Here is a 9546-nt window from a genome sequence, read left to right as displayed (position 1 = left end):
ATCTCCTGCTGAGTCTTATGCTTTCGTAGGGAGTGATTTTCATGTGGAAATTTGGGACTAATGCCTCTAGGATTTTCCAAGTGTATATTATCATGGCACATAGCAGCGTGTCAGCGTGTCAGCGTGCCTCGTTGTGCTCCGGGTTTTCTGGTGTTTTCACGGTCGCTCTTACGTGCTAGAACTTTAATTTGTGCCATCAATCCTATACGATACATCCCTCTAGCGCCTGGAACCAATCTTGGGCGGAAAACATTATATACTGAGTCAAAAAAGGAGAATTAGTGTGCACTACCTAGCAGAATTTACTGCCAGAGGGAAATCATAGGCCTGTGTTCCGTGTGCAAAATAATAATAATAGAACTTTTCTTTGTCAGAGGAAAGAAAGTCTCCCTGATAACATTGTGTATACATAGTGTATAGTGTATACTACAGTGGCTCCCTAGTATATAGATGATAAAGGCTAAAGAGTCATTTGAAAACAGGTGAATTTGTAAATGAAGTGATAAGCCTATAGAGGCAGGTGCCAGAAGTCGCCAGAAACTTACCACAGTGGTCAGCTGTTTTAATAATCTTCCTGGCCTGCTAGTGTACTCGCATATAATCTAGTGATACCAGTGACTAGCAGAATACAGTGTTGTAGTAGCAACTAACCAGTATTATAATGGTACTTAGTGCAGTGGAGTGACTTTCATTAGTTTCTTTTTTCTTGAAATACCAGACGTATACTGTGAATTTCATATAACCTGTAGTTACCAGCGGTCGCAATATACACAACGAGAAACAATTATTACTACAGATAAAGCGTCCTTCCTCCAAAATTTCCACCAGTCAACTATAGTGATAATATAGCATTTATTGTGGTGGAGACGAGAAAAACTAGAAAAGCTAGACACGGCGATTCATAAACAAGGGTTGAGGCTCGACCGTTCGTCACTGTAGGAGCTGCCAGAAATCACCAGTTCTTCAACACGCAAGTTATACTTTTGTATCAATCAAATCACATATTACTCGGGTAGATAATTTCAAGTAGATCCTTCATGTGTTAGCCCAAATCACCGACCAGTATGTTTTAAATAAGTGACCCACTGATCAGATCAGATCGACTGATCCGAACCCTCGACTGGTCCGAACCCTTGATGGTCCAAACCCTTGACTGGTTACAAACGGTTTCGTTGGACAATAAAGCAGACTGTAATTGGATGGGGTTGTAGGCGCCCTTATCAAACACAAACAAATATAAATCAGGAACGTACACGGTAAGCTGTCCAATATACAAGTACAGTTAGAAATAGAAATACAAATAGCTAGAGCTTCATTTAAGGAGGTTATTAATAGAGTATTCAAGAGGTTGCTAGTAGAATTACAGTAAATCAACCATTCAAATCATTATGAAGCTCTGTGTAGTCTGCAGTTAATCAAACAAACGGGCTTCCACATGGATAAATTGTTATTTTTGTGGAAATTGGTGTCATGCCCCTTGTGCAGATATCCAAGAACTAGCTACAAGCAGTATTAAAACAGGGAAGTGTTTTTGGGTATGCCCAAATGAGATAAGTCTGTGGACTAAAATCACATTGGTATTAAAAGAGGATAACATCAAAGCTGCTTTCATAGACAACCTGTGTTGTGATAGAAACACAGGCCTTATCTCTAGGCTTTATTGAACATAGAATCTTCATAGTACTTCTGCAACAACAAAATATAATGACTAGTACATCTAATAATGGCTTCTACAGGGATGGTGATGTCTTGCATATGTCAAGAGAAAAGTTATAACTACAGGCCACATATTTAAACTCACCATGTAATCTGCATCGCTGATAAATGGATAAAGTAGGAGAGAATCACACACCATGTGTTGGTGCCCATGACACACACCAAACTGTTGTTGTTGTTAAGGGCCCCTAGAGGTGGTGCAGTATTATCCTGCTGCTGCTCCCCACAGGACCAGTATCACTACAATCTCCCCCTTCTAAAATATCAGAGACAGTAATCTCCCAAACTGTTAGGTGGGCGACGTACACGTCCCGACCTTCATAGCCCTTGAGCCTCTTCACCAGGTTCGATATTTTCCAGCGGGGTTTGATTAACTGCTGGAGCAGAATCCTCTATTTCCATAGGGGTAGTCTCAAGGGGCTTTCCAGGAGAAAACGAAGCATCTTTCACATCTATTGGTGTATCTTGAGATTCCACACTAATAGGGATTTCAACTGGGGCTAAATGTCTTGTAGATACTGTAGTCTCTTCACCATTTTGGTAGCGAATGTGGGCGTAATGTGGATTAGCTTGCAGGAGCTCTACCTCTTCCACTAAAGGATCCGTCTTGTTCATCCTACGGTGACTCTTCAGGAGAACAGGTCCAGGATGACATAACCAAGTGGGCACGGAGGCTCCCGTAGAGGAACGACGTGAATAGTTGAGGAGTCTTTCATGAGGGGTTGCATTAGTAGCTGTGCACAGCAGTGATCTAATAGAGTGAAGAGCATCAGGTAGGACAGTTTGCCAGTGTTGAACAGGTAGATTGCGCGACTTTAATGTCATTGTAACTGCCTTCCATATAGTACCATTGAACCGCTCCACTTGACCATTGCCTTGAGGGTTGTAGCTTGTTGTTCTGCTGCAGGCAATACCTTTGCTAGCCAAAAACTCCTGAAGTTCGTTACTCATGAACGAGGATCCCCTGTCTGAATGGATATAAGCTGGCATACCAAAAATAGAGAACAACTGTGAAAGACAACTAATAACAGTTGAAGCAGCCATATTTGCACAGGGGAATACAAAGGGAAACCTTGAATATTCATCTACTATGTTAAGGAAATACCTATTCTGATTTGTGCTTGGTAGAGGTCCTTTGAAATCTATATTCAATCTTTCGAAAGGCTGGGTGGATTTTATGAGATGAGTCTTCTCTGGCTGATGAAAGTTTGGCTTGCACTCTGCACGTACTCTGCATGCTCTGATCACTTGTCGCACATCTTCCACTGAGTAGGGCATGTTCTTTGATTTGACAAAATGGTACAGGCGTGTAACTCCTGGGTGACACAAAGCCTTGTGGAGAGCTGAGAGTGATTGCAAATCATGACATGCTGCTCCACAGTGGGACCTAGAGAATGCATCAGGTGAGATGTTCTCTTGACCCGGTCGGTACAGAATATCAAAGTCATAACACGATAGTTCCATCCTCCAGCGTAATATCTTGTCATTCTTTATCCTACTTTTGTGCCTCTTGTCGAACATATACATCACGGACCGTTGGTCAGTCCTTATGGTGAAATGTCTACCAGTTAAATAATGCCTCCAGTGGCGAACTGCTTCTATGATGGCCTGGGCTTCCTTTTCTACAGCAGCATAACATTTCTCTGATCCTTGAAAAGTTCTCGAAAAGAAGGCTACTGGTCGTCCTGCCTGAGATAAGACTGCAGCAATGGCAATGTCAGATGCATCCGTTTCCACTTCGAATGGTAGGGACTCATCAATGGCTTGAACTACTGAGTTTTCAATGTCCTGTTTGAGAGTATGGAAAGCGGCTTCTGCTTCCTTTGTCACAGGAAATGTGGTAGCACTCAATGGGCGGACTTTACTTGAATAGTTGTAGATCCATTGTGAGTAATAAGCAAAGAGACCAAGAGTTCTTCGGAGTGACTTTTTGTCTTGAGGCATTGGAAGTTCCCGTAGAGGTCGTAGTCGTTCAGGGTCTGGGAATATTGAACCTCCTTCCACTACATAACCAAGGATGCTAAGCCTTTTAGTTGAAAAAGTGCACTTTTCCTCATTGTAACTGATATTTTTCTTCTTGGCGGCTTCCAAAAACTTATCAAGGTTTGCATCATGTTCCTCCTGGGTCTTGCCACAAATGGTAACATTATCTAAATACGCGTAGGTTCCCATGAGTTGCTCTTCCTGAATGAGTGAATCCATAATTCGTTGGAAGCAGGCTACCCCATTGGTGACTCCAAAAGGGACTCTGGTAAACTGATACAGGCCATCACTAGCCTGAAACGCTGTGTATGGTTTATCTTCATTCCTTATAGGGACTTGATGATAGGCACTCTGCAGATCAATTGTGCTAAACACGTAGTACTGAGCAATTTTGTTCACTGTATCGTCAATTCGAGGTAGAGGGTACCCATCAAGAAGTGTAAATTTGTTGATTGTCTCAGAGTAATCAATAGCCAGTCTCCGTTTCCTATAACCATCTTTAACAACAACAACCTGTGCACGCCAAGGGGAATCACTCGGTTCTATAATACCCTCCTTCAGCAGCCTCTGAGTTTCTTTCTCAATGAACATCCGATCCTCATAAGAATAGCGGCGTGACTTAGCTGATATAGGATGGCAATCCGCGGTAAGATTTGCAAACAGCTTTGGTGGGTCTACCCTTAAAGTGCTAAGTCCACAGACAACAAGAGGAGGCAGTTCACCTCCATATGTTAAGGTGACACTACCATGCAGCTTCTGAAAGTCCTGACCAAGGATAACATCAGAGCACAGTTGTGGCAGAATAGCTAAATGTACATCTTGATAATCCTTTCCATTAACTCTGAGATTTACCTTACAAAACCCTAAAGTCTGAATAGAGAGAGATGTTGATGCCATGGAAACGGTACCTGATGAGTGATGTAGAGTCAAGGAGAGCCGTTTAACTAAGTCAAGGTTGATGAAACTCTCTGAGCTGCCACTATCAATAAGACCATCTACTTCTGTTCCTTTGATGAATATTTTCACAACTGCCTTTGACAGTGAATTTGGAGTAGCCGCAGAAGTCACTGTTGCTAGAGTCGCATGATCACTGGAATGTGTGGAGGCACTAGCTCTTGTTGATGCATTAGCACGACATACTTTAGCAAAGTGACCTTTCTTGTGGCATTTATGGCACATTGCTTCACGAGCAGGACACTTTGGACGTGGATGTCTTGAAAAACCACAAAAGAAACACACCGTACCTGCTGCTGCTGTCACTGAGGCAGGTTCCCCAGTAACTTCATTGCAAGAGTCTTGGTCAGGAATTGCAGCACTTACCACTCGAGAAGGCTGAGTGGTACTGTATACTTCAGAATTCTTCTGGGCTGAATCTAGAGCTCTTGCCTGGTCAAAGGCAGCGGCTAAGTCGAGAGTTTTATTCTCCAATAAACGCTGCCTTATTATTGGTGATTGCAGGCCACTGATAAAAGCATCCCTGATGGACTCTTCACAATACTGAGCAGCTGTCACTGCTTGGAAGTGACAGTCCTTACCTAAAATTTTCAGTGCTTGAAAGTATTCCTCTAAGGACTCATCAATCTGCTGGCGGCGAGTTGCAAGGCGATAGCGTGCAAAGATTTCATTTGTAGGTTTAATATACTGAGACTTGAGGGTTTTGATAGCATCTTCGTAGGTATTACACTCAGAAATAGCCTCATATATCTTACCTGGAGTTTACCTGGAGAGAGTTTCGGGGGTCAACGCCCCCGCGGCCCGGTCTGTGACCAGGCCTCCTGGTGGATCAGCGCCTGATCAACCAGGCTGTTGCTGCTGGCTGCACGCAAACCAACGTACGAGCCACAGCCCGGCTGATCAGGAACTGACTTTAGGTGCTTGTCCAGTGCCAGCTTGAAGACTGCCAGGGGTCTGTTGGTAATCCCCCTTATGTGTGCTGGGAGGCAGTTGAACAGTCTCGGGCCCCTGACACTTATTGTATGGTCTCTTAACGTGCTAGTGACACCCCTGCTTTTCATTGGGGGGATGGTGCATCGTGTGCCAAGTCTTTTGCTTTCGTAGTGAGTGATTTTCGTGTGCAAGTTCGGTACTAGTCCCTCTAGGATTTTCCAGGTGTATATAATCATGTATCTTAGGTGGCACAAAATTGATGAGCAGACTTAGTTTATCTAGATCTTCTTTAGGAAGGGCTCCCAAGAAGTTTTCGAAAGTCTTAAACCAGTGCTTCCATTCCTGAGCAGCCGTTGATAAGCTGGGGTCACAGTCTAGCCTCTCAGGTTTCAGTAAACGCTCCATGTTGTGATGTAGTCTAGCGCAGGATCACCACCAGGTAGCCCAGGATTCTATGTTCAATAAATTGTTGTGATAGAAACACAGGCCTTATCTCTAGGCTTTATTGAACATAGAATCTTCATAGTACTTCTGCAACAACAAAATATAATGACTAGTACATCTAATAATGGCTTCTACAGGGATGGTGATGTCTTGCATATGTCAAGAGAAAAGTTATAACTACAGGCCACATATTTAAACTCACCATGTAATCTGCATCGCTGATAAATGGATAAAGTAGGAGAGAATCACACACCATGTGTTGGTGCCCATGACACACACCAAACTGTTGTTGTTGTTAAGGGCCCCTAGAGGTGGTGCAGTATTATCCTGCTGCTGCTCCCCACAGGACCAGTATCACTACAACCTGGAAGCTTTCTACAACAGATGGGAACATAAAAAGTCTGGGCTGAATGGTACTGCCCTTGATACTGGCCATGTAGTCAGAAACTGTAAGGCTGGAGGTGATGTCCTGGTAGTCAGTAAATGTGGGGCTGATAGTGCTGTCTTGGGAGACAGTAATAGTGAAGCTGAGGTGCTGTCCTGGGAGACAGTAATGGTGACGCTGGAGGTGCTGTCCTGGAAGACAGTAATGGTGAAGCTAGAGGTGCTGTCCTGGGAGACAGTAATGGTGAAGCTGGAGATTTTGTCCAGGTAGTCGAGAATTATACGCAGGAAGGAATACATATAAATGACCTCATAGGGGACAGGAGCCGTAGTGGGGAAACAAGTGTAGTCAAAGATAAGATAAAACCAATATTGCAAACTAGAAATAACACAGGAAATAACAAACAAGAGGACTCCACTAGCAATAGTGAGGATATATTACCAAAAACAACTGGTGGGAGCTCCATTGTTGGTGCTAGGGAGGATAGGAATAAGACAGGGAAACATGCACCAACAGGGAATACAGTCACAGAAACCCAAGGCAAACGGAAACCAAGCCTGTGCACATACTATGCACTTGGTATCTGCAGACATGGGAAATCTGGAAAAACAGAGGGACATGCAACTATGACCACCCAAGAAAATGCCATGCCCATATGACAACAGGAAAATGCAAACTCCCTTCCTGTAAGCTTTTTCACCCTGAAATGTGTACCTCTTCAGTACAGGAAAGACTGTGCTATAATTTAAATTGCCAGGCACACCATCTAAAGGGGACAAAAAGATACAAAACATCCAGGCCATGAGAAAACCTGGGTAGCCACAGCCACTCAAGAGGGAGAGGTTTTTTAGTGCCAGGAAGAAAAAAAACTGGCAGGAAATGGCAGAAATCGTACACCAAATCCAGTCATTCCTGGAGTGGAACCACAATCGATGGCCTCCACTCCAAACCAACAGATACAGATACTAATGCCGGAAAAAATCCTCCCCCAGTACCAACAATACCACCAGTCCGATGACATTCTTCTTTGCAAATATACAGGGTCTAAAGCCAGCAACAAACAACAAAATACCTTTCATCCGTGGACTGCTTGCAGAGGCAAAGGCAATGTTCGCGGCTTTCACTGAGACCCACATAAAGGATCACTTGGACAACGAAATATGGATCCCAGGTTACAACCTATACAGATGTGACAGATTGAACAGGCAAAAGGGGGGGGGGTTGGCCTGTACATTGCAGAGTCACTTGTTTGCACAGAACTGCTTAATGCCTCAAATGATGTAGTGGAAGTTTTAGCAGTAAAGGTCGAGAACCAAAACCTAGTCATTGTGGTAGTCTACAAGCCTCCGGATGCAACATCCCAGCAATTCCAGGAACAGCTGTTAAAAATTGACCACTGTCTGGAAAATCTGCCAGCTCCTGCACCCAACATCTTGCTCCTGGGGGATTTCAACTTAAGGCACCTAAAATGGAGAAATATAGCAAATAATATTGTTGCAGTAATAACACCAGGAGGCAGCTCTGATGAAAACTCACACTCACACGAGCTTTTAAATCTCTGCACAAAATTCAATTTAAACAGAGTAAAGTCCGAGGCAGCTACGGTGAAAAGCTCTGTTCCACAAGGCACAGTACTCGCTCCCATCTTGTTCCTCATCCTTATATCCGACATAGACAAGGATGTCAGCCACAGCACCGTGTCTTCCTTTGCAGATGACACCCGAATCTGCATGACAGTGTCTTCCATTGCAGACACTGCAAAGCTCCAGGCAGACATCAACCAAATCTTTCAGTGGGCTGCAGAAAACAATATGAAGTTCAACGATGAGAAATTTCAATTACTCAGATATGGTAAACATGAGGAAATTAAATCTTCATCAGAGTACAAAACAAATTCTGGCCACAAAATAGAGCGAAACACCAACGTCAAAGACCTGGGAGTGATCATGTCGGAGGATCTCACCTTCAAGGACCATAACATTGTATCAATCGCATCTGCTAGAAAAATGACAGGATGGATAATGAGAACCTTCAAAACTAGGGAGGCCAAGCCCATGATGACACTCTTCAGGTCACTTGTTCTATCTAGGCTGGAATATTGCTGCACACTAACAGCACCTTTCAAGGCAGGTGAAATTGCCGACCTAGAAAATGTACAGAGAACTTTCACGGCGCGCATAACAAAGATAAAACACCTCAATTATTGGGAGCGCTTGAGGTTCCTAAACCTGTATTCCCTGGAACGCAGGAGGGAGAGATACATGATTATATACACCTGGAAAATCCTAGAGGGACTAGTACCGAACTTGCACACGAAAATCACCCACTACGAAAGCAAAAGACTTGGCAGACGATGCACCATCCCCCCAATGAAAAGCAGGGGTGTCACTAGCACGTTAAGAGACCATACAATAAGTGTCAGGGGCCCGAGACTGTTCAACTGCCTCCCAGCACACATAAGGGGGATTACCAACAGACCCCTGGCAGTCTTCAAGCTGGCACTGGACAAGCACCTAAAGTCAGTTCCGGATCAGCCGGGCTGTGGCTCGTATGTTGGTTTGCGTGCAGCCAGCAGCAACAGCCTGGTTGATCAGGCTCTGATCCACCAGGAGGCCTGGTCTCAGACCGGGCCGCGGGGGCGTTGACCCCCGGAACTCTCTCCAGGTAAACTCCAGGTAAACCAGCAAATAATAGAGCCTACTAGACTGGAGAATACACTAGACCTCATCTTCACTAACAATGATGATCTGATACGAAATGTCACCATATCAAAAACAATATACTCAGATCACAACATAATTGAGGTTCAGACATGTATGCATGGAGCCCCAGACCAACATAATGAGACTTGTCAGAAGGGAGCATTCACAAAATTCAACTTCAATAACAAAAACATAAAGTGGGACCAAGTAAACCAAGTCCTAACCGATATAAGCTGGTAAGATATACTAAGCAACACAGACCCCAACTTATGCCTAGAACGGATTAACTCGGTTGCACTCGATGTATGCACAAGGCTTATTCCTCTAAGAAAAAGGAGTAGATGTAAAATAGAAAGAGACAGGCGCTCCCTTCACAGGCGATGGAAAAGAATAACAGAGCGGCTAAGAGAGGTCAATATATCTGAAATG

This window comes from Cherax quadricarinatus, chromosome 5 (assembly GCF_038502225.1).
Source record: "Cherax quadricarinatus isolate ZL_2023a chromosome 5, ASM3850222v1, whole genome shotgun sequence".
Lineage (NCBI taxonomy): Eukaryota > Metazoa > Arthropoda > Malacostraca > Decapoda > Parastacidae > Cherax > Cherax quadricarinatus.
Note: the sequence above shows the minus strand (reverse complement) of the source record.